The sequence below is a fragment of the Amblyraja radiata genome, chromosome 14 (genome assembly GCF_010909765.2).
Source record: "Amblyraja radiata isolate CabotCenter1 chromosome 14, sAmbRad1.1.pri, whole genome shotgun sequence".
Taxonomy (NCBI): Eukaryota; Metazoa; Chordata; class Chondrichthyes; order Rajiformes; family Rajidae; genus Amblyraja; species Amblyraja radiata.
Genome location: NC_045969.1, coordinates 29,023,214 through 29,047,880, shown reverse-complemented (window position 1 = coordinate 29,047,880; position 24,667 = coordinate 29,023,214). Strand labels below are relative to the sequence as shown.

The window sequence follows — 24,667 nt, the reverse complement described above, 5'->3', positions numbered from 1 at the left end:
GGCTCCTCCTCACTTCTCTCTCCATTGCGGTATGCAAGGGTGAGCTTCCTGATCACCACCGCCTCATTAAGGTTTGGGTCAGCTGGGTCGAACCAGTGCTCGGCCCTTGCCCTAACTCGCGGGAGGCAATTCGCCACCAGAGTCTTCAGCCAGTGAGCTGTTCTCCCATCTAAATTCTGCCTATCTAAAGGCATCCCACACGCTCCCTCATACACTGCCCACAGCCTGTCTGCGAACATGTCCGGTGACTCAGCTACCTGCTGCTTCGTCTCACCCACACTGGTGAAAGGACTACCCTGATTCAACCCCATGGCCTCCAGAACCGCTGTCTGTGCCGCTACCCATGTTTCAGGCCTTCCCCCTTCCCTGGAGGTCACCGCCTTGCATAGGTATGAATCTAGGGTCATCAGTAGCAGCTTTACCCGTTCTACCTAATCGCAATCGTTTATGTCGGCTGCCTGCTGCACCTCCATAAAATGCAATGACGGGTCTCCCGCCCTGGTTAACTTGGGAACCTGAGCCACCATCCCCCTCAGCACATGTGCCCCATGGGGAATGATGATATCACTCTCTATGGGCCCCCTATCTGCCTGCCCTACCGGGGGACCATATTTCCTTTGCCGTACCGGGCACATCTGCCCTACTCGGGGCTGTTGCCCCTTTACCCCCGGCTCTCCCACCATGATCGGTAACCCCACCAACTCGTGGTGTGCTACACATGGCGCGGAAGCCGCTAACTGAGGGTGCTCTCCCGCCCCTCCTTGGGCCTGTCCCTCCCCGGACAACCCGAACCCCACCTGCCGACCCGGACCTATCCCCGGCGCCTCAGGAGGCGGTCTATTCCCCTTTACCCCTGGGAAATCATCTGCTGAGGGAAGCCCTCTGCCCCCGGGGGACCCCCCTGGTCCTACCAGGTGAACCCGTCCCCTAGTCTTGGACAGAGTCTCCTCCAGCTGCGCTATCCTCGCCTGGCAAGACCCGTGATCACTATTGCCTAGCTCGCTACGGGTCACCCTGTATGCTGCTTGTATATCCTGGAACTTTCCCTCCAGCTCCCTGCACTTCTGTGTACTCTGAGCCAGGAGTTCCTGGGCGTTCCGTTCCCTCTCCTTTGCCTCTACCACCTGGCATTGGAGGAATTCCTGGGCATTTCTGTGGGACTCCCTCGCCTGCAAGATACACTGCCTGGCTTTACTGCATTCCTCAGAAAGCCCTTCCCCTTCTCTAGCGCTTTCTTCAGCGCTGGCCCTAGCTTCTCTCAGTTGCTCTTCCAGTCAATCTACCTGTCTCTGCATTTTTGCTACCTGCTGTGATAGGCACGCTAGCCAAACTGCCTTTTCCTGCCCTTTATTATACGCTTTGCTTTCCGTCCATTGAGCTGCAGCTTCTGCAGGCTGCTCTGCTCTCAACAGTGCTATCACCCATTGTTTGGTGAGATTGATCTTTTTAAACAGATAAGAGGAGATTCTCTCCTCCATCTTGCTACGTTCTCTCACCCCCTCTGACAAATCACATATCCCAAACCACCGAGGTCCTGCTATGGTCGCCATTCTGTAGGGGTTTTGCGTTTCCCTTTACTCCACAAAAAGGATTCCCCTAGGTTCTAGACCTCGGAATTATGGTGGGATATGATAAAAGGTTGAATTGACCAGAGTGTGCCGATGAGAGAAAACAGAAACCAAGATGGACTCAAAGCAAGTCTAAAATTTACAGGCTTTATTAAACAATGAGAAATCGAATCTCACCAACACTACACAATTCGTGGCTAAACTTATGCTTTAAACTAAGACTATGGACAGAAGACTATCGGGCACGTCGTAAAACTTACTTTTAACACAATTTTACTCCCCCTCGACCTCTATCCTATTTCGGGAAGTTCACCAGGTCACCAGGATACTCACGGCTAAGTCGATGCAGGCCCACGAGCTGTCCAGCAGAGCAGGAAGAGCAGGAAGAGAGAGAGAGTTCTGGCTTGACTTCGGCTTTCATACCTGAGCTTCCTTTGAAACCCCCAGGTGGTCCTCTGGATAGAAGGGGTTCTTTTGATGTTTCCCAGTTTCGATCTGGCATGAACAATAGGCTTCCGATGATAAGGGGTTTGCTGATGTCATGATCCCTCAGCCTGATCGTTATCATCCCCGATGGTGATTGTGCTTCAGCTGGCCTGTTTACCACCGTCTGCTGAGGCTTGGTTCCTTCCTTTGTGTATCCAAGAGAATCTCGTTATCTCCGTCTCAGCCTTTCCTGTTCACACCGTTGTGTGATGTCCAAGTCCACAGGCCAGACGGGTTTGAAACTTGAAATTGATTCTTTCTGTGGATTGGGGGGGGTTTCCGTTGCAGCCAGCAAATCTGTCTTTTTAAAATATCCATGTCCTTATCCAAGTTCTTCCATTATTTAGGAGGATTAGCCCCAATAACTTACACTCCATAGTCCCCTTTATTCCGTACCTGTAACACCGACACCTCCGATTTACCCTTCTCCCTCTCCAATTGTAGATTAAACTTGACCATATTATGGTCACTACCTCCTAATGGCTCCTTAATCTCAAATTCCTTTATCAAATCTGGTTCATTACATAACACTAAATACAGATTTGCCTTCTCCCTGGTAGGCTCCAATACAAGCTGCTTCAGAATCCATCATGGAGGCACTCCACAAACTCCCTTTCTTGGGGTCCAGTACCAACCTGATTTTCCCAGGCTACCTGCATGTTGAAATCTCCCATAACAATTGTAGCATTACCTTTACTACATGCCAATTTTAACTCCTGATTCAACTTGCACCCTATATCCAGACTACTGTTTGGGGGCCTGTAGATGTCCCATTAAGGTCTTTTCACCCTTACAATTCCTTAGTTCTATCCATACTGACTCCACATCTCCTGTTTCAACAGCGTCCGGAAGTGGCGGCGCTGTGAAACGGCTGCGGCTCGCCTGCAGTCTGTCTGTTTTTACTTTTTTGTGTTTTTTTTGTCTTGTTCAGTTAAACTTTTGGTTATTAGGTTGTGTTATGTGGGGGGGGGGGGGGGGGGGGGGGGGGTGTGAAACAGGGCTTTCTGTCTCTCCCTTCAGGGGAATGCGACTTTTTTGTCGTATCCCCCTTCTCTTCCCCCGCCTGAGCTGAGGCCTAATGGCCTCCAACCTGTGACCGACCTCGAGGCTCCGGAGGTAGAGCCAGCCAGGACTTACCAACGCGAGGCTGGCCGTCTTTGAGCTGCGGCGGCGTTCGGGCAGCGGCAAGACTCGGCGCTCCGGTGAGGGTGGACGGCGCGGGGCTGAGACACTCCTGTGAGGGCGGCCCGGCTCCCGGCTGGAAGGCGCTCCCGTGTGGGTGGCCCGGTGCGGCGCTGAGACGCTCCCGTGTGGGTGGCCCGGTGCGGGGCTGGAAGGCGCTCCCGTGTGGGCGGCCCGGCTCCCGGCTCCCGGCTGGAAGGTGCTCCCCTAAGGACGGCCCGGTTCCTGGCTGGAAGGCGCTCCCGTGGGGGCAGCCCGGTGCGGGGCTGAGACGCTCCCGTGTGGGCGGCCCGGTGCGGGGTGGAGACGGTGCTGAGGCGGCGTTCTGGCGGCAGCGACCTGAATCCGGGGCTCGGCCGCGGGCCAGTGGATGATATCGTCGGGAGCTCGCAGGTCACAGGTTGATGCCTGTTTTCCGGAGCTCCCGTGGCAACAGGTGCGTCCGCTGGACTGGAGGGCGACAGCTTCGACCACCCCCGGGCCGCGGAGCTTGAACCGCGGGACTGACTTACCATCGCCCGGTGGGGTATCGCTTCAGCGCAGAGGGAGAAGAGACAGCAACCCTAAGACTTTTGCCTCCATCACAGTGAGGAGGTGCTTGGTGAACTCACTGTGGTGGATGTTCATTTGTGTTTATTGTGTATTGTTTGTTATTACATGTATGGCTGCAGGCAACGACATTTCGTTCAGACCGAAAGGTCTGAATGACAAATAAAGGATTAAATTAAATTCAATTCAATGTCACCCCTTGCAATACCCTTGAATTCCCCCCCCCCACACACACACGTGTAGCCCTAGCCTCCGTCTATATCTCGTTTCTCTTTCCCCTGACTAGTCTGAAGAAGGGTCTCGACCCGTAACGTCACCCATTCCTTCTCTCCTGATGCTGCCCAAAGATTATAGAGGAGCTCCTCTATAATCTTTGAAGCTGCCTGACCTATTGAGCTACTTCAGCACTCTTCTTTTGGAAACCAGTTATTTCTGTCTGCAATAATTCACTTCTTGATTTTACTTTAGCTCATGCACATGCAGAATGATTTGATAAAGTAATTCAAAGAACAATCAACTGCTGGTTGATTTAACGCTATCAGTTTTCATATATTTTTAAAAAACAATTAAAACATTGTGTAGAAACTTTAAATTACAAAACAATTAAGAATCTAATAAAAACGAACACTTGGTTCCACTGGGGCTCGAACCCAGGACCTTCTGCGTGTAAAGCAGACGTGATAACCACTACACTATGAAACCACACGGAAGAAAATGTGCGCCAGCGCTCCCCATATCTTCTCTTCCATCCACGCTTTGGGTACAGATCGATTCAGTTGGCGCAGCGCCGTGACTCCTCCACGGCGGTCCCCGCTGCAGCCCCCAGACCGACATAGTCGCCACCAAAGATCTTTGGTCGCCACTGCGAGGGGCAGAGACGCCCACTCACGGCCAGGTAGGAGGAGCAGCAAAAGCTCTCACTGACTGGCCGGGAGGCGGGACATAGTCGTTAACAGAGATCATAAGAGCTCTGTCACCCACCCGCGACGGTCCAGGACAGGGGAAGGATAAAATGCAGAAACAGCAAACAATTGTTACACGTGGATAGACACAAAAAATGCTGGAGTAACACAGTGGGTCAAGCAGCATCTCTGGAGGACACGGATCGGTGACCTTTCGGGACGGGACCCGTCTTCAGGCTGATTGTGGGTGGTGGGGTGGGAGGGAGCTGGAAGAGAGGAGGAGCAGGCCAAAGACTATCAAGCAATTGGAACTCCAGATGCTGGTACATACCAAAGAGGTTGGTACATACCGAAGATTGACATAAAATGCTGGAGCTACTCAGTGGGTCAGGCAGCATCTGTGGAGAAAAGGGAATAGGTGTCGTTTTGGTCGAGACCCTTCTTCAGACTGCAAACCCAAGAAGGGTCTCGACCAGGAACGTCACCTGCTCCTTTTTCTCCACAGATGCTGCGCGGCGATACACTCACACAGACACACACACTTACACACACACACACACTTACACACACATACACTCATACATACAGACTCACACACGCACACACACAGACTCACACACATATATACACACACACACACACACACTCACACACATACATACACACACACATACACTCACACACATACATACACACACACACACATACATTCACATACACACACACATACACACACACACACATACGCACACACACGCACTCACACAGACTCACACACATACATACACACACTCACACACACTGATTCACACACCATATATATGACAGTAAACTAACAGGTCTATATTGCTAGGTTTACTCTTAGAACCTTTTTTAAACAATGGAACAACATGCGCAGTATGCCAATCCTCCGGCACCATTCCCGTTTCTAATGACATTTGAAATATTTCTGTCAGAGCCCCTGCTATTTCTACACTAACTTCCCTCAATGTCCTAGGGAATATTCTGTCAGGACCTGGAGACTTATCCACTTTTAAATTTTTCAAAAGTGTCAGTACTTCCTCTTCTTTGATCCTCCTAGTTTCCATAGCTACTCTACTTGTTTCCCTTACCTCACATAATCCAATATCCTTCTCCCTGGTGAATACCGAAGAAAATAAATTGTTCAATATCTCTCCCATCTCTTTTGGCTCTGCAGATAGCTGTCCACTCTGACTCTCTAATGGACCAATTTTATCCCTCGTTATCCTTTTGCTATTAATATAGCTGTAGCAAACTCATATCTTCTTTTAGCTTTTCTAATTTCTTTCTTAAGATTCTTTTTACATTCTTTACACTCCTCAAGTACCTCATTTACTCCATGCTGCCTATAATTATTGTAGATCTCTCTCTTTTTCCGAACCAAGTGTCCAATTTCCCTTGAAAATCATGGCTCTTTCCAATTATTACTCTTTCCTTTCAACCGAACAGGGACATAAAGATTCTGTACTCTGAAAATGTCACCTTTAAATGTCCTCCATTTCTCTACTACATCCTTCCCATAAAACAAAATGTCCCAATTCACTCCCTTTGAATCATTTCGCATCTCCTCAAAGTTAGCCTTTCTCCAATCTCAACCCTTGGTCCAGTTCTGACCTTCTCCATAATTATATTGAAACTAATGGTATTGTGATCACTGGACCCGAAGTGCTCCCCAACACCTACCTCCGCCATCTGACCTGTCTCATTTCCTAACAGGAGGTCCAGCACTGCCCCTTCTCTAGTAGGTACCTTTATGTATTGTTGCAAAAAACTATCCTGCACACATTTTACAAACTCCAAACCATCCAGACCTTTTACAGAATGTGTTTCCCAGTCTATGTGTGGAAAATTGAAATCTCCCACAATCACTACCTTGTGCTTACTACTAATATTTGCTCTTCCAATTCTCGCTCCCCGTTAGGCAGTCTATAATACACCCCTATAATTGTTGCTACACCTTTCCCATTTCTCAGTTCCACCCAAATAGCCTCCCTAGACAAGCCCTCCAATCTATCCTGCCAAAGCACTGCTGTAATATCTTCCCTGACAAGCAATGCAACACCTCCACCTCTTGCCCCTCCAATTCTATCACACCTGAAGCAACAACATCCTGGAATATTTAGTTTCCAATCACAGCCATCCAGACCTAATAAAGCATTTATTCCAACCAAACACAGTCAGACCAAATAAAGCATTTATTCCTACCAAACACAGTCGGACCTAATAAAGCATTTATTCCTTCCAAACACAGTCGGACCGAATAAAGTATTTATGCCTTCCAACACAGTCGGACCTAATAAAGCATTTATTCCTTCCAAACACAGTTGGACCTAATAAAGCATTTATTCCTTCCAAACACAGTCGGACCTATTAAAGCATTGCAGTTTCAAGCACAGGCAGGGCAGCAGTCCAAACAACTTATGGTATTGTCATTTAATTTCATTTCATTTCCAATTAAGCTTTGCACTTTCAAGCACAGGCAGGGCAGCAGGCCAAACAACTCATGGCATTGTCATTAAGGGCTCACAAATCATTTATTGCAAGTACATTGCAGACTCATAGTTCAGTTGATTTGAATTGAATTGATTTTATTAGGGACAGTGCATATTAATAAACATTTGCATGTAATATGCAAGATTGTAGCCAGTAGCTAATTTCCATCTTTAGTCCCATACAAGGTAAACACATCCCAAACAAGGTAAAAACAAAAGACAAAAACAAAAACAAAACAAACAATAAAGTAAAAAAGTAGCAATAAAAGAGTACCATAGGATAATTTTAAGGTAGATTATGATTGCAATTTTGATTTTGCAGTAACCATGTTTTTAGATGTTTGGTAAATGAGGTAAGGGTTGGCAGATCCCGTATGACGCATGGTATCGCGTTCCAGGTCTGCGACGCTCGATATGAAAATACTGACTGCCCAAAGACACCTTTCCTAAACGGGACTATACAATCACCCCTGGAGGCTGCTCTTGTCGATCTATTTGTGTTTTTCTTTATGAAGTCCTTTAACGGAGGTGGGGCTAGTCCACGGAAGATTTTGTAAACCAAAATCGAGTCCGAATATTTTATTACGTTTTCCCAGCTCAGCAGATCAAATTTCTTCAGGATGCTAGTGATGGTACATTCTGGGCTTTTTGTCAAGAGTTTTTAGGGCTTGTTTATAAGCAATTTCAACAGGCTTTTGTGTGGACTTACATGCCAGTGACCAAGTTGTTATACAGTAGGTCATGTATGGCACAATCATTGCATTAAAGTATAGTTTGGCTGAATCAATAGTTAAATTATTTCTAATATATCTAAAGTTGGACAAATTAAATTTTATTAAATTTACTGTTCTTTTCACCTGTTGTTTGAAGCAGAGCTGTGAATCGATCACGATTCCTAAATATTTAAACTCATGTACAATTTTAAGTTTTGTTCCATGTACAAACACATCAGGATCTCCATCAGTACTTGCCTTTTTGGAGAAAAACATACAGACAGTCTTTGACACATTAAGATGTAGATCAGAAAACTGCAACCAGTTTGACACATTAATCATAGCAGCTGATAGGTCTTGTGCAGCTTGATGTTTGTTTTTGGCATGTACATACACAACTGCATCGTCAGCATACATCTGGCAAGTTACATTTGATGTACAGCTACTTGGTAGATCATTAATGTACAGACTGAATAATAGCGGTCCCAAGATTGAACCTTGAGGTACACCAAGAGGGTTTTTAGAAGTTGCAGATTTACTGTTGTGCACTCTAACACATTGTTTTCTCTGTACCATATATGACTCAATCCATTTCATCGTGCTCAAAGAGAGGTTAAAATAGGACAATTTGGTCATCAAGATCTAATGGTTCACAGTATCAAAGGCTTTTCGTAAATCAAGAAAAACAGCTCCTATAACACCACCTGCATCAATTTTGGACTTCATATTTTCCAAAAAGAAGCAAAGTGCCGTCTCAGTGGAGTGATATTTTCTGAAGCCAAACTGCATTGGGTTTAGGGTATATGGACTATTGTTTAAATGTTTAATTATCTGTCCTGCAACCCATTTTTCAGCTATCTTGGAAATTGCCGGAAGAATGCTTATTGGTCTATAATTACTAATTATAGTGGGGTCTCCTGATTTTAAAATTGGAGTTATTACTGCAGATTTCCAATAATTTGGGAATACACATTCGTTTATGGACTTGTTGATGATGCTGGTAATTGGAGCAATGAGTGACTGCTTATGAGCTTTAAGAAACATTATATCCATACCAAAAGCATCTTCGGCTTTTGAATTTTTAAGACCACAAATAATCCTGTTAACCCATGGCTGAGACACTTCATTCAAAATAAGAACCGGAGAAGCAGTGTTCAGCGGCATAGCATGTCGGACTGCGGAACAGGAACTATGAGTCAAGTTCTTCACAGAATCTATAAAATACGTGTTAAGGGCTGTTGCAATCTCATTTGGATCATTAGTCAGATTTTCATTTAGTTGCAACTCCCTAATGTTCTTGTTGATGATATTATTTCCAGTTAGTTTCCTTATGTTTGTCCAAATCTCCTTAGCATTACCTCTTGCGTTGCTTATTACATTAATAAAAAAGTTTGCCTTAGCATTCCTGATTTCTTTAGTGACTTTATTTCTGAGTGAGGTAAATATTTGCCTATTATGTGCTGCTTTTGTCTTCAGGGATATCTTAAGGGTATGGTCTCGCAATTTCATCAGTGACCATATTTCACTATTTAGCCAGGGAAGATGATTCTTTTTCCGTGGTTTTGGTTTTATCTTTTTCATAAAACAATTCATTTTTTCTTGAATAACTGCCATAAATACATTACAATTTTCATCAACGTGTTCATGGTTGAGGTGATCAGACCAGTTAATTTCATTCAAGGCATTTTCCAGGTTTTTTATTTCACCCTTGGGTATTCTTAGTTGCTCAGACCTTTTACTGGAGTGACAGGTGAACCTATTTTTTGACAGTTTTCTTGAAAAGAGGATCAAATTATGGTCAGAGAGACCTGTAACCATATTATATGTTTTTTGTATTCTGTCATATTTATTGCTGAAGACCAAGTCTATGCATGTTTCTGATGAGCTACTTATTCTAGTGGGTCCTGTAATTTGTTGTGAGAGATCAAAGCTATTTGTTATTGATTTTAAACGTTTTCGATTTGTTTTGTCATTCCAATTTATATTAAGATCTCCAAGTAAAATAACCTCTTTCTTAAAATTACATTCTTTAAGAATAGCTTGCAGTTCCTCATAAAATATACTAGGGGCTGATGGAGGTCTATAAATTCCAATTAGTGTGATCGTCATTTGTGGGGAGAGGATTATCGTGAGACCAATACATTCTATGTTATTTACACATGACCATTGTATTTGTTTACACTTTAAGTGATCCCTTACATAAAACATCACCCCCCCCACCTCTACCCTCAGACCTGTCTTTTCTGAAGATGTTATACCCCGGTACATTTAGACCAGCCATTGGAGAGTTGGCGTGTAGCCAAGTCTCAGAAATACACAGAAAGTCCAAGTTTGAGTTATTAAGCAGATGTTGTACTTGATCGCATTTTGATATGATACTTCTGATATTCAAGTGTCCACCAAATAGACCCCTTGGTTTAGCTTTTGAGTCCCATAGGACATGAGCGTGGTTTAAAGTCTGGAGGAATCTGTATTGACGATGTTTAGTAATCGTTTTATTTCTCTGCCAGTTTTGCTTTGTGACATTGGAGGACTCACCCATCTTAGCGACCGTAATGCTATTGTGATTGTTTTTGGTCTCCTGGACCATCATATTAGCAGTTCCAGTTTGTGGAGTATCTGATGCGGTCGGTGAGTCAGCCCGGGAATCCCTTGGGGCCGAGAGAGCCAGCTGCTGGACCGCAGGTCGTGAGCGCGGAACCGCTGTTGTACCCTGGTGCCGGTGGAGATCCGCAGACGTCGATGAAGCGGCCCGAGGGACCACCGGGGGCCTTGTCGTGCCCCCGTCCCAGGTCTGGGCCGCAGGATGTTTGTCGCTGGTCCCGAGCAGTCCACCAGGAAAGAACCACGGCGCCACTGGAGGAGGCAGCCACGGGAACACTGCAGATGGTAGGAGGAGCGCAGACGGGTAGATTTTCCAGCCATTTATGGTGTTTAGGCCTGCGACATTCACAGATAGCGGGCCAGGATTCACCTCTATATCATCAGCTAGGAGCAGCATCAGTGTAAGCCAGACAAACCCCAGGCAGGGGTTAAAATCAATGAAAGCAATTAAAATCAATTTTTGAGACGGAGTGTTAATTGAATTGGTAGTTTTGGATGGTTTCAAGAGCAAACCCACAGCACCTGCCGAGCTTCGTACCTGCTTGACTGTCGCCATCTTGTGTCCCTTCTTGTTTGCGAGGGATCTGGCGTTTGTGAGAGACAGGCTGGGAAGCGGTGATTTCAGTGGCTGCCTCCGTAGCCTGGCTAGCACGCCGGCCCTGCAGCCTCGCTTTTGCCTTCTCTCTCTGCGCCGTCTTCGCCTCCTCCCCGCGGGGATGGTAATCCACGGAGAGTCGGAGATTCACAGCTTAGAATGACAGTCGTGGCCTCTCCCTCGCGATCTTGCAGAGTGACTGACTCACGTCCAGGCATCCGGGATTTTGTAGCCCTGCCCCCACCGGAAGGGGCGTTACCTTCATCCCGGTGATTGACAGGTGAGAGGACCAATCAGCTGATCTCAAGGTTTTTTAAACACTCATAACTTTTTTATTTTTCATCGATGGGAAAAATCCTCGGGGCTGGCTCAGCAGAGGAGGACTGTGTGAGTAAGAAGGCCAAAAATCACAGATACAGATCCTCGTTTTTTCTAAAATTAATATACAGCGCAGACAGGATGTGGTCAAGATGAGACTTTTAATTATATAGATGTTGCTTAGGTGCAAAGAAAACATGAGGGTGTTGCCAGGACTCGAGGGCCTGAGCTATAAGGAGATATTGAGTAGTCTAGGACTTTATTCCTTGGAGCACAGGATGATGAGGGGTGATCTTATGGAGGCATATAAGATAATGAGATTAATAGACAGGGTAAATGCACAGTCTTTTACCCTGTCATAGAAGCTAGGCGCAGGAGTAGGCCTTTAGGCCCTTTGAGCCAGCACCGCCATTCGATATGAACATGGCTGATCATCCAAAATCTACCCCTTTCCTGCTTTTTCCCCATATCCCTTGATTCCTTTAGCCCTAAGAGCTAAATCTAATTCTCTTGAAAACATTCAGTGAATTGGCCTCCACTGCCTTCTGTGGCAGAGAATTCCACAGATTCACAACTCTGGGTGAAACTCTCTGTCTTTGCAGTCTTTTAGGGGAATCGCAAAGCAGAGGACATAAGTTAAGAGTGAGGGGGAGAAGAGTTAATAGGAGCCTGAGGTGCAACTGTTTTACACAACTTGTGGTTGGTGTATGGAATGAGCTGCCAGAGGAAGTAGTTGAGGCTCACAACATTTAAAAAAACATTTGAATGGTTACATAGATAGGATAGGTTTAGAGTGATATGGGCCAAATGCAGGCAGGTGAGACTAGTGCAGATGAGGCATGTTGGTCGGCCTGAGCAAGTTGGGCCGAAGGGCCTGTTTCCACAATGTATGCCGCTATGACTTTATCTAAATGCTCGGTTTTGGAGATGTAAAGAAAATGCTGTAACTGGACTCACTGAAACATTTACTTGGTTTCACCAATGTTAAAGACATCGTCCCAACCAAATGGTGCAGTTAAAGTAGTCTCTTTCATTTTCTCTTGCACAGATGAATATAGGTAAGGTTAAATTTGCTTTTTAAAACAAGTAAAGAGCGGCATATCAAATAGCTTGTTCTCCAGCTGCGCATTGTAATGTACTATCTGTGAACAAGCCTAGTGCTGGAAATTGTGTGTTTGAAATATACTGTATCATTTTATAAAACTTGCATTGTTGCCGTAATACTGAATTTTCATCAGCTGTGTGAAGTGGAATAGGCCTTTGTCAATGAGATAGGGGAGAGTATGTTAATCACATCACTTTCATTGCTTTGTGAGCCACCATCTTCTAATGTTTGTTGGCCTTTAATGAAGCTTTCCTTTTTATTTTTCATCTTCTGAAGGCTCAGGCTGAAGGCTAAAAAACTCTTTGATGGCTGGTTTGAATTATGGATGACCCAATAATAGAACTGCCTGCTTCCTTGTTGTTTCTGAGCAGCAACCGGAGATGACAATTTCAGTGCCCAATATGGCTTTCATTTTCCAACTCTTGTGATCCCACTAATTAATTATCATTCAGTGTGTTTCTTTTTTTTATTCAAAATTAAGCACAGCTGGTGAACTCAGTAAATGAAAAATGTTGTTTTGCCCAATTTACCTAAAAACATTTTTTTCTTCAAGGCAGGAGCCATACCAGGGGATATGGCTATTCTTCATGTATTAGACCAGTTTCATTTCTTGCCCTTTTGTCCTGGGACATTTTTGACTTGAGTTTCCACAGATGGGTTAAGAATTAACCGCAAAATCTCAGCTGACACCTGGCAAATTCGTTGAGGTGCCATCATTCAGGTGAAATGTTAAACTGAGACCTTGTGTGCTACCTCAGATAATGATAAATTACCCCGTGGTACTACTCTGGACATGGAAGTTCATAAGTTTGTTAGTCATATGAGCAGAATTAGCCCATCATAAATCATACATCAATGATTTGGATGAAGGGATTCAAAGTAACATTAGCAAATTTGCAGATGACACAAAGTGGCAGTGTGAACTGTGAGGAGGATGCTATGAGAATGCAGGGTGACTTGGACAGGTTGGGGGAGTGGACAGATGCATGGCAGATGAAGTTTAATGCGGATAAATGTGAGGTTATCCACTTTGGTAGCAAAAACGAAGGCAGATTACTATCTAAATGGCGTCAAGTTGGGAAAAGGAGAAGTACAACGGGATCTGGGGGTCCTTGTACATCAGTCTATGAAAGTAAGCATGCAGGTACAGCAGGCAGTGAAGAAAGCGAATGACATGTTGGCCTTTATAACAAGAGGAATCGAATATAGGAGCAAAGAGGTCCTTCTGCAGTTGTACAGAGCCCTAGTGAGACCACACCTGGAGTATTGTGTGCAGTTTTGGTCTCCTAATTTGAGGAAGGACATTCTTGCTATTGAGGGAGTGCATCATAAGTTTACAAGGTTATTTCCCGGGATGGCGAGACTGTCATATGCTGAGAGAATGGAGCAGCTGGGCTTGTATGTATTGAGTATTGAGTATAGAAGTTGGGAGGTCATGTTACAGTTATTTAAGACGAAGGTGAGGCCACATTTAGAGTATTGTTTTATAGTTTTGGTCACTGTATTATAGGAAGGATGTTGTCAAATTCGAAAGGGTTCAGAGAAGATTTACCTTGATATTGCCGGGACTCGAGGGACTGAGCTGCAAGGAGAGGTTGAGCGGGCTAGGGCTTTATTCCTTGGAGTGTAGAAGGATGAGGGGTGATCTTATAGAGGTTTACAAAATCATGAGAGGAATAGATTAGGTAAACGTCTTTTGTCCAGAGTAGGGGAGTCGAGAACCAGAGGACATAGGTTTTAGGTGAGAGGAGAAAGATTTAATGGGAACCTGAGGGGTAACTTTTTTACACAAAGGATGGTGGGTGCATGGAACAAGCTGCCAGAGGAGGTAGTTGAGGCAGGTACTATCACAGCATTGAAGAAACATTAAGACAGTTACATGGATAGGGTAGGTTTAGAGGGATATGAACCAAAAGAAGGCAGGTGGGTCTAGTATAGATGGGGCATATTGGTCACGTGGGCAAGTTGGGCCGAAGAGCCTGTTTCCACACTCTCTGAGCTATCTGATGCCCCTTTTTGCTCTCCTGAAGTGTGATCTTCAATCTCCTATACTCTTCCAGGGTTACTCTTGATCCCAGCCGCCAATATGCAACAGCTTCCAACAACTTGCGCATTATTCAATATTTTACAAATGCCAGATTTGAATTGAATACGATTTGAGGGATGCAAAAAGCAGTCAGCCCCAGTGTTTCTGACAACGTTATGATAACCTGCAATCATGTTGATGGAATCATGGAAAATATGGATCTGCTCATGTGGTTAATTAGAAAGGGAGATAGGATTCCATTCAAAGGCTTTCAAGCAATGTGTTTTCACCCCCAGGTTGCTTTACAGTGGTCACGTCACTGCATATTGAAATCAGACAGTGAGCTCATCAGTGCAGGCTGCACACACAGCAGTAAGCCAGTGTTTTGTGGTGGCGGTAAGACATCATATGGAGCATGGAGGAAAAGAGCACCTAGTTCATAGCTGTTTCTGTTTTCCAGTTGATTAAAGTGCTTTGAAACTGATGCCTGAGGAACTGACCAGGTGACATCATCATAACACATATTAGTTGTGGCTGAAGCCGCAGAAGCCTTGAAAGCTGCTTGAAATGAAGTGGAACAGATTGCAATGGACAACAGGGAGGATATTCGGATCTTGCTGACCTGGTCTGGACAGGTAATGTGTGTGATTGTTTACAATATGTGGAATCTGCAGCTACAAAAATGTGTTTTGTGAGGCAAGGTTCATAATTTGAAAGGGAATGAACTCACAGCAAGCAAGGTAAATTTGCTTAATATGGAAAGGATGGAATTGAAACAGTTGATTTGCAGTGCCTGTGAGATCTCTTTCAATATCTTTTGCAAAACCAATTTGTACTTGATGAAATAGATGTTCTACTGTAAGGTTTCAAGATAAGAAACATATATCAAGATAAATGCCTATTGACCTAGTCTTAGGAAATTGGAAAGGGCAAATTACTAAAGTGACGGTGGGCGAGCATTTTTTGAGCAGTGACCACAGTTCTATTAACCTTAAAATTGTTATGGAAGGACAGGGTAGACCCACAAGTTAAGGTTTGAAGGAGGACAAAGCCAAGTTTGATGGTATTAGACAGGAGTTGCTAAAGTTGATTGGCGTGGATTGTTTGCAGGCAAGGGAACATCTGGAAAATGGGATTCTTTTAAAAGAGTGATGTTGAAAGTTGGAGTCATGCATGTTCCTGTTAGAGTGAAGGGCAAGGCAGCTGGGAGTAAAGAACCTTGGATGACGAGAGAAATTGAGGCTCTGGTCAGGATGAAAAGAGACATGGGCCAGGTATGGGAGCAAGTGTATCCCTGGAGGACTTTAAGGGACAATAGACAATAGGTGCAGGAGTAGGCCATTTGGCCCTTCGAGCCAGCACTGCCATTCAATGTGATCATGGTTGATCATCCCCAATCAGTATCCCGTTCCTGCCTTCTCCCCATATCCCCTGACTCCGCTATTTTTAAGAGCCCTATCTAGCTCTCCCTTGAAAGCATCCAGAGAACCTGCCTCCACCACCCTCTGAGGCAGAGAATTCCACAGACTCGCCACTCTCTGTGAGAAAAAGTGTTTCCTCGTCTCCGTTCTAATTGGCTTACTCCTTATTCTTAAACTGTGGCCCTTGGTTCTGGACTCCCCCAACATCTGGAACATGTTTCCTGCCTCTAGTGTGTCCAAGCCCTTAACAATATTATATGTTTCAATGAGATACCCTCTCATCCTTCTAAACTCCAGAGTGTACAAGCCCAGCTGCTCCATTCTCTCAGCATATGACAGTCCCGCCATCCCGGGAATTAACCTTGTAAACCTACGCTGCACTCCCGCAATAGCAAGAATGTCCTTCCTCAAATTAGGGGACCAAAACTGCACATAATACTCCAGGTGTGGTCTCACTAGGGCTCTGTACAACTGCAGAAGGACCTCTTTGCTCCTATATTCGATTCCTCTTGTTATAAAGGACAACATGCCATTCGCTTTCTTCACTGCCTGCTGTACCTGCATGCTTACTTTCATAGACTGATGTACAAGGACCCCCAGATGCCGTTGTACTTCCCCTTTTCCCAACTTGACGCCATTTAGATATTAAGGACTGAGGAGCATACTTCAGAAAGCAATCAGAGGGACAAAAAGGGGGCAGGAGATAGCTCTGGCTGATAATATTACGGAGAATCCAAAGAGATTTTATGCACATTAAGGGAAAGATCGTAACTAGAATGAGAAGAGACAAAAACAGTCATCTCTGCATGGATCATCAGGAGATAGGCAAGGTCCTCAATGAGTACTTCTCCCCTGTTCTTCCCGTGTAGAAAAACATGAAGGCATGAAAACTCGGGACAGTTAATGAAGATGTCTTGGGGGCAGTGTATTATGGTCAAGGAGGTACTGGGCGTATGAAGGTAGATAAATCTCCTAGGGCCTGATCAGATGTATTTGAGATGCCTCTTAAATAGAGGCACACATTTTATATTTATGTAATTTAGATAGACTGGGGCTGATATAGAGACTAACATAGTTTTGTACGAAGGAGATTGTGTCTTACAAATTTGTTTGTGTTTTTTGAGGTAACCAAAAAGGTTGACTAGTGCAAGGTTATGTGGCCCATATGGACTTCAGCAAGGCCTTTGATAATGTTCCACATAGCAGGCTGCTCTGGAAAGTTAGTGTGATTGATATCCAGGGAGAGCTAGCAAACTGGATGCAGAATTGGCTTAAAGAAAGGCGATGGGAGGCTATATTTCAGAATGGAGATTTGTGATGAGTGGTGTGCCTCAGGGATCGGAGGAGCACGTGAATCACAGTTTTGTCTGGAAAATGGATTCGTTTCCTGCACGGTGGGATGGAAAGATGTAAAGAGGCAAGAGTTACATCTGCTTCAGTTGGATAACAAGTTGCTATGAGCATGGGAATACATGTTGCTGGCGGTGGAAGAGTAATCCAGGGTCTCTGGTCCCTTCACAACACTTAAAGGCGAGAGGAATGAAAGATGTATCTGGTGGTGGAAATGACAGGGGATGATCCATGGGATACATGTGGAGACAGGTGGTGGAAGGTGAGGGGCTGGGGAAACATATAACTGTTCCGGCTGAGGGAAATGTGGGTGAGAGCAGGTGTGGGAATTGATGCAGTTCAGAGCCCTGTCGACTATGGTAAAGGGGAAGCCAAGTATAAGAAAAAGGGAAAACATCTTAGCACCAATGTGAAATTGTTCATGTTATTAATTATCACTTGATTAATGTAACATTCTTAATTTTATTGTTGAAAGCACGAGTGAATCAGTAGTGGATTTTATTTAGAAATGGTTCAGTGGTTCTTTATAGTCACGTATGCATACCACTGAAATTCTTTTGCACAACCCACAAATGCACAGTCACCATATTTTGGCGCCGTTTATAACAAAAATGAAAAAAGTCCAAAGTCAGGTCCACATGTTGGAAGTACTGGAGCCATCCTGATCCATGTAAACCCAGATAAGCCCCAGGCTGCTGGAGGCCCGCGACCTTATATGCCTTTCCTGTGTCCGGGGGGTGCCTCCTGCAGCCGACCTTGAAGGCGCTGGAGGCAATACCTGGTCCCTCTCCTACCGGCCCATTCCTCACATCCGTAGGCGCCAGTGGGCTCTCTCCTCAACTCTCCCATCTTCATGGCTTCTGAGCTTCCCCCTGCAGTCAGTGATCTGCGACCCGTTCGCAGCTGCGAACCAGGCCTACTGCTGCACGTGGCTGTGGGCGGCCTGCCGGGTCTTCATTCTCAGCGGTTGCCAGGCCTACATTCCCGTCAGCCGCAGGGTCCATCCTTGCTCTGGATAGCTGCCGGTTTTTTGTTCTCGTTGCCCGCCGGGTCCAGCCTTGCTCTCGGCCGGCCGCTGGTTGTTCTCATCAGCCGCACGGTCCACTCTTGCATGACGCTTGCTGGGAGCTTCCCTTCTGCGCCACCACGGCATAGCTTCTGTCCCAGGCCATGTTAGGAGAGAGTGCATCGTACCACATCAGCTGTTAGATCTGTACCCTCACAACATCAGAGACCCGAGTTAAACTAGAAACAGAGACATAGAAAATAGGAGGAGGCCATTTGGCCCTTTGAGCCAGCACCGCCTGTTAAGGTGCAACCCGTCCCTTTTGTACAATTCACCCTTACCCCAAATCAGATCCCAGTGGTCTAATAATTTAAATCCCTGCCTCCTGCACCAGCTCCTCAGCCATACTTTCAGATCCCCTATCTCCCCGTTCCTGCCCTCACCAGCACGAGGAACTGGAAGTAAACCGGAGATAACCAGAGTTTGATCCTAATCTCAGGTGCCGTCTGTGTAGAATTTACACATTATCCCTGCGACCACATGGGTTTCCTCTAGGTGCTCCGGGTTCCTCCCACATCCCACGATGTGTGAGTTTGTAGGTTAATTGGCCTCTGTAAATTGCCCCCAGTGTGTAGGGAATGGATGAGAGAGTTGCATAACATAGTGTGAATGGTGATCGATGGTCAGCGTGGAGAGTGGACTGAAGGGCCTGTTTCCACACTGTATCTCTACACTAAACGAAACAAACTCAAAGTTAATTACCGCTTTTATAACACTCACCAACAAACAATATCCACCAATTCTACAAGGTACTGTAACTCACCTGATAACCTAAAGCCTCATTACCCAATCACGTACTGGCCACCCACACAATGTCCTCGGGTTTTGATCCACGGACCCCTTGGGTCAGCTAGTCTCACTGTCTGAGGAATTGTGAGGTAATTACACCAGGCAACACATATGTGCACCAAGAAGAGACTGTGCTGGTGGCAATGAACAATCCTTGGGAAGCACTATCATCCTTTTATTTGGGAGAAATGACAAATCTTCTCTTTTTAAGATTACGGTAAAACACCAATCTTAGTTTCAACTAACCTCCTGCTCCCTCTAGCTGTTCTTCAGCCTTCTGCTAACTCAACCCATCATCTGCCAACCTTGTATTGGCTCAACTAGCTATGTCAAGTTATTTACTTTATCCACTCGGCATATTCCAACACAGCCAAGGTGACTGAGCAGGTAACATTATGATTAGATTATGTATTGTGTGAGGGAGCTTGCTAAGTGCGAGTTGTTCGCTCTGTTTATCGCATCACAAACGGGACCATTGTTCAAAAAGTTCTTTGTTCTCAGGGAGGACCTGAGATTTGTGAAAATCATGATTACTGAATCAAGCACTTTATAAATCCATATGTTTTTTAGAATTATATATTTTATAGTTTTATAATATAATTCCATTACTTGTTCATATTCATTGGTAATAGTCAAAGATTTAATTCGTCAAATAATATTTTCAGTGATCTATTTATCAGCTGAAACCAAATGCAGCTAACCTCACCTCACCTGTGGCCCAGTTCATGACATATTAACCATATACATTTACCAACTTCTAATCCTGTTTAGCATTACTTGTGACGTCTTTAAGCCTCATTATTTATTTAAGGATGAATCTAAGGTGCGTGATTATTATGTATGTGTGATGAATGAGGATGTGTTTTGTGTAGAGGTGAGCATTTGCAATCTAAAATTCTGTGCAGAAATGAACCCCATCTGAGTTGCCAAGATGGGCAGTGGTTCGATTGACCAAAACTTGTGGTTTAATAAAGGGCCTGTTTGCTGTAAAGGCAGAATGCTTTGAGGCACACGATGAGGGGTTTCCTTCCCTGTACGCACAGTGCTTATATCTTGTTTCTGCAAGGTTATGTTACAGCGCATCACTCAATCAACCAGTTCAAGTTAAGATCTTCTGCCTCCTTTGATTTGAGTTATTTTTATTTGCTGCTTTCCTGTGAATTACTTTTGTTTATTTTTATTTGTGGCTTCCATCAAAACCTTTTTTTAAAGAGGAAGAGTGAGGTTGATTGGATGAAATAAGGTAAGAGAAGTGTACACTGTTAGCCACACTGGCTTAAAAATCTGGAAGAATATTTTTGCGGATAATTTGTACGAAGAGGCTTGGGCTGAGCAATAGGAGCTCATTTCATTTCTCTGTTCCAGTTCTCAATTTTGTTTTAAATTGGACCCACTTGAACTGATTTAAAGTAATTGGAACATTACTATGAGAAGCATTGGGTGGGGGCTCAGCTGCTTCATACTCCAGCTGCTGTGAATCATGTTGGATTAGTCTCAGCATGGGAGTCCACAAGCACAAAGGTCAGGGCACAATTTGTTGAACAGCTTTGGACAGGTACCGTGGTGGTGGGATGTACATAGATACATAGACAATAGATGCAGGAGTAGGCCCTTTGAGCCAGCACTGCCATTCAATGTGATCAATAGACAATGGACGCAGGAGTAGGCCATTCGGCCCTTCGAGCCAGCACCGCCATTCAATGTGATCATGGCTGATCATCCCCAATCAGTACCCCATTCCTGCCTTCTCCCCATATCCTCTGACTCTGCTATTTTTAAGAGCCCTATCTAGCTCTCTTGAAAGCATCCAGAGAACCTGCCTCCACCGCCCTCTGAGGCAGAGAATTCCACAGATTCACCACTCTCTGTGAGAAAAAGTGTTTCCTCGTCTCCGTTTTAAATGGCTTAAGGCTGGTTCTCATGTTGCAAGTTGAGACAAGAGGTACCCCGAGTGAAAGACTCGTGGTTGTGTACGAGATTGCAAGTGTATGATCAAGAGCTTAACCGAGTTCCCACGGGTATGACAAGTTTGCCGTTTACTTGTCATTTCTGCGATGTTCCAGGTTCGTCTCCCGAGTTACTCTTGAGCCAATCCTGATTGAAGGTTTGTTTTAATAAGCAACAGTGTTATGTTTTAATAAGCAACAGTGTTAAAGAAGACCTCTCCATCCTGTGGCTTTGTTTTAAAGATAGAATTCAGCGCGGCCGCATCTATTGATGTGACCTACAAAGGGAAAATGCGCACCATTCAGTGCCAGAGCAGTATACTTATGATTTGTTTGAAACACACAGGTTTGATATGTTTTAATTGAATTTACTGCCATGTCTACACACTGCGGGGAGACGGGAGATTAAATCTTTGAATGTGGACGGATGTGCACATCAGATTGTTGTGAGACGGAGCTCAGGGTTCGCCTCCTGAGTTGCTTCGGTGCCCAGGCGTGAGTTGAGATGGAGAGAGGTGGGTTGGGGGGGGGGGGGCCGTCATTAATCTGTCTGGGGTGACATGGCTCTTGGGTTAGGCTGGGATCATTCTCTGCGGGGTGATCTTAGTGCGGGAGACAAGTGTAGGATAGGTGTACTGACTGTGTGGGCAGAACTTTGGAAGTGATTGCCCACCAGTCTCAAAAGCCGCTGTGTCTCCCTGTCCCTGGGATAGCAGGGGGCGATCAAACAGCACAATACCCCCCTCCCCCTCCACGCCGACACGAAGGGCAACGATCCCAAGGCTTTAGCGTCAGAAACAGCGGGCAGGCGACAATCACCTGCCATTACACGAGAGAGATCATCCACTGTTGTAGGTCTCCTTTGCACGTCGGTGTTTCTGTCTTTCTCCACTCATTGTTGGCCCTATCTGTCACCACCCCCACCTACACCCCTCTGCTTCTCGGCCATGTGTGTGACCCCTTCCCTCCCCTCTCCAGCTCCCCGCCCATTGCACCGGCGCGGGGGCTTTGCACTGTCTTCACGTCGACGATGCCAACAGGTCGATGCCAGTAGCACCGGGGCAGTCGCTCCCTTCAGTTTCCCAGGGGTCGGGACGGTACTGGAGTTGGGAGGGAAAGGTGGGGGGTGGGGGGGATGGGTGGGTTAGGTGAGCAGGAGAGTGGGGTTGTTTGCAGTTGCAGAAGGAGGGGGCAAGGGCGGTACAGGCAATGGGCGGGGAGCTGGAGAGGGGAGGGAAGGGGTCACACACATGGCCGGGAAACAGAGGGGTGTAGGTGGGGGTGGTGACAGATAGGGCCAACAATGAGTGGAGAAAAACAGAAACAACGACGTGCAAAGGAGACCTACAACAGTGCATGATCTCTCTCGCGTTATGGCAGGTGATTGTCGCTGGGAAACTGAAGGGATCCACAATCTGCTGCTGCCTGCCCGCTGAGTTAAAGAGTTCCCACGGTAGACTCATGATACACTAAGGTAAACGCACGGGCCACTACGTTATTACGAGTTAAAATGTTTCAATTCTTAACCACAAGAGTAAAATTGACTCGTAGAAATTTTTCAAACATGTTTGATTTTTTGCAAGAGTCGACAAGTTACATTACACGAGTACCTGCCGTTAGCGCCACGAATCTCTAAGTTGCGTCCACGAGTTCCGTACGTTAATCGTACGTTATTACCACGAGTTTTAACTTGGGTTACCTCTTGTGTCAACTCGCAACGTGAGAATCAGCTATTACTCCTTATTCTTAAACTGTGGCCCCTGGTTCTGGACTCCCCCAACATCAGGAACTGCTTCTAGCGTGTCCAAGCCCTTAACAATCTTACATGTTTCAATGAGATCCCCTCTCGTCCTTCCAAACTCCAGAGTGTAAAAGCCCAGCTGCTTCATTCTCTCAGCATATGACAGTCCCGCCATCCCCGGAATTAACCTTGTAAACCTACGCTGCACTCCCTCAATAGCAACAATGTCCTTCCTCAAATTAGGGGACCAAAACTGCACACAATATTCCAGGTGTGGTCTCACTAGAGCTCTGTACAACTGCAGAAGGACCTCTTTGCTCCTATATTCAATTCCTCTTGTTATAAAGGCCAACATGCCATTCGCTTTCTTCACTGCCTGCTGTACCTGCATGCTTACTTTCATAGACTGATGTACAAGGACCCCCAGATCCCGTTGTACTTCCCATTTTCCCAACTTGACGCCATTTAGATAGTAATCTGCCATCCTGTTTTTGCTACCAAAGTGGATAACCTCATATTTATCCGCATTAAACTTCATCTGCCATGCATCTGCCACTCCCCCAACCTGTCCAAGTCACCCTGCATTCTCATAGCATCTCACTGTTAAACACTGCCACCCAGCTTTGTGTCATCTGCAAATTTGCTGATGTTACTTTGAATCCCTTCATCCAAATCATTGATGTATATTGTAAATAGCTGCGGTCCCAGCACTGAGCCTTGCGGTACCCCACTAGTCACTGCCTGCCATTCTGAAAGGGACCCGTTAATCCCTACTCTTTGTTTCCAGTCTGCCAACCACTTCTCTATCCATGTCAGCACTCTACCCCCAATACCATGTGCCCTAATTTTGCCCACTAATCTCCTATGTGTGACCTTATCAAATGCTTTCTGAAAGTCCAGGTACACTACATCCACTGGCTCTCCCTTGTCCATTTTCCTAGTTACATCCTCAAAAAATTCCAGAAGATTAGTCAAACATGAATACCCCTTCGTAAATCCATGCTGACTCGGACCGATCCTGTTACTGCTATCCAAATGTTCGGCTATCTCATCTTTTATGATTGACTCCAGCATCTTCCCCACCACCGATGTCAGGCTAACTGGTCTATAATTGCCTGTTTTCTCTCTCCCGCCTTTCTTAAAAAGTGGGATAACATTAGGTACCCTCCAATCCATAGGAACTGATCCTGAGTCTATAGAACATTGGAAAATTATCACCAATGCATCCACGATTTCTAGAGCCACTTCCTTAAGTACCCTGGGATGCAGACCATTAGGCCCTGGGGATTTGTCAGCCTTCAGTCCAATCAGTCTACCCAACACCATTTCCTGCCTAATGTGAATTTCCTTTCGTACCTCCATCACCGTAGGTCCTCTGTCCTCCAGTACATTTGGGAGATTGTTTGTGGCTTCCTTAGTGAAGACAGAACCAAAGTACCTGTTCAGCTAATCTGCCATTTCCTTGTTCCCCATAATAAATTCACCTGTTTCTGTGTTCAAGGGACCCACATTGATTTGCTTGAAGCTGAGCTCCAGCTACCAACCCAGGTTTGCATTGGAATACAGTGACCAGCACCTGAGTAATCTCTGCCTTTACATCCCTCGTTAATGTGACATCCATCCTATCTAAAATGGTTACCCTCATGCTAAGATTGTTAGCCTTTCTTCAGGAACAGATTCAGATGAGTTTATTGGCATATGCACCTGGATGCAATGACATTTCTTCTCCTCATAAAGATCATAGGATCCACAGTAGATACAACCATAAATTAACTACAAATGCAAGACAGGGA

At 45.5% G+C, this 24,667-nt stretch overlaps 1 protein-coding gene and 1 non-coding gene across 2 annotated transcripts in view; one reads left to right on the top strand and one right to left on the bottom strand.

Annotated features, from left to right (window-relative positions):
- Nucleotides 1-4,414: 4,414 nt before the first annotated feature.
- On the bottom strand, nucleotides 4,415-4,487 carry trnav-uac. Its single transcript has one exon. It is a non-coding gene; the product is annotated as a tRNA-Val (tRNA).
- Nucleotides 4,488-14,934: 10,447 nt separating this feature from the next.
- The window catches only part of LOC116980575 (serine/threonine-protein phosphatase with EF-hands 1-like), a 56,839-nt gene continuing 47,106 nt past the window's right edge, over nucleotides 14,935-24,667 (top strand). The window contains exon 1 of the mRNA XM_033032932.1: nucleotides 14,935-15,196. The gene's annotated coding sequence lies outside the window, so the exon portion shown is untranslated. The remainder of the gene's footprint in view (nucleotides 15,197-24,667) is intronic.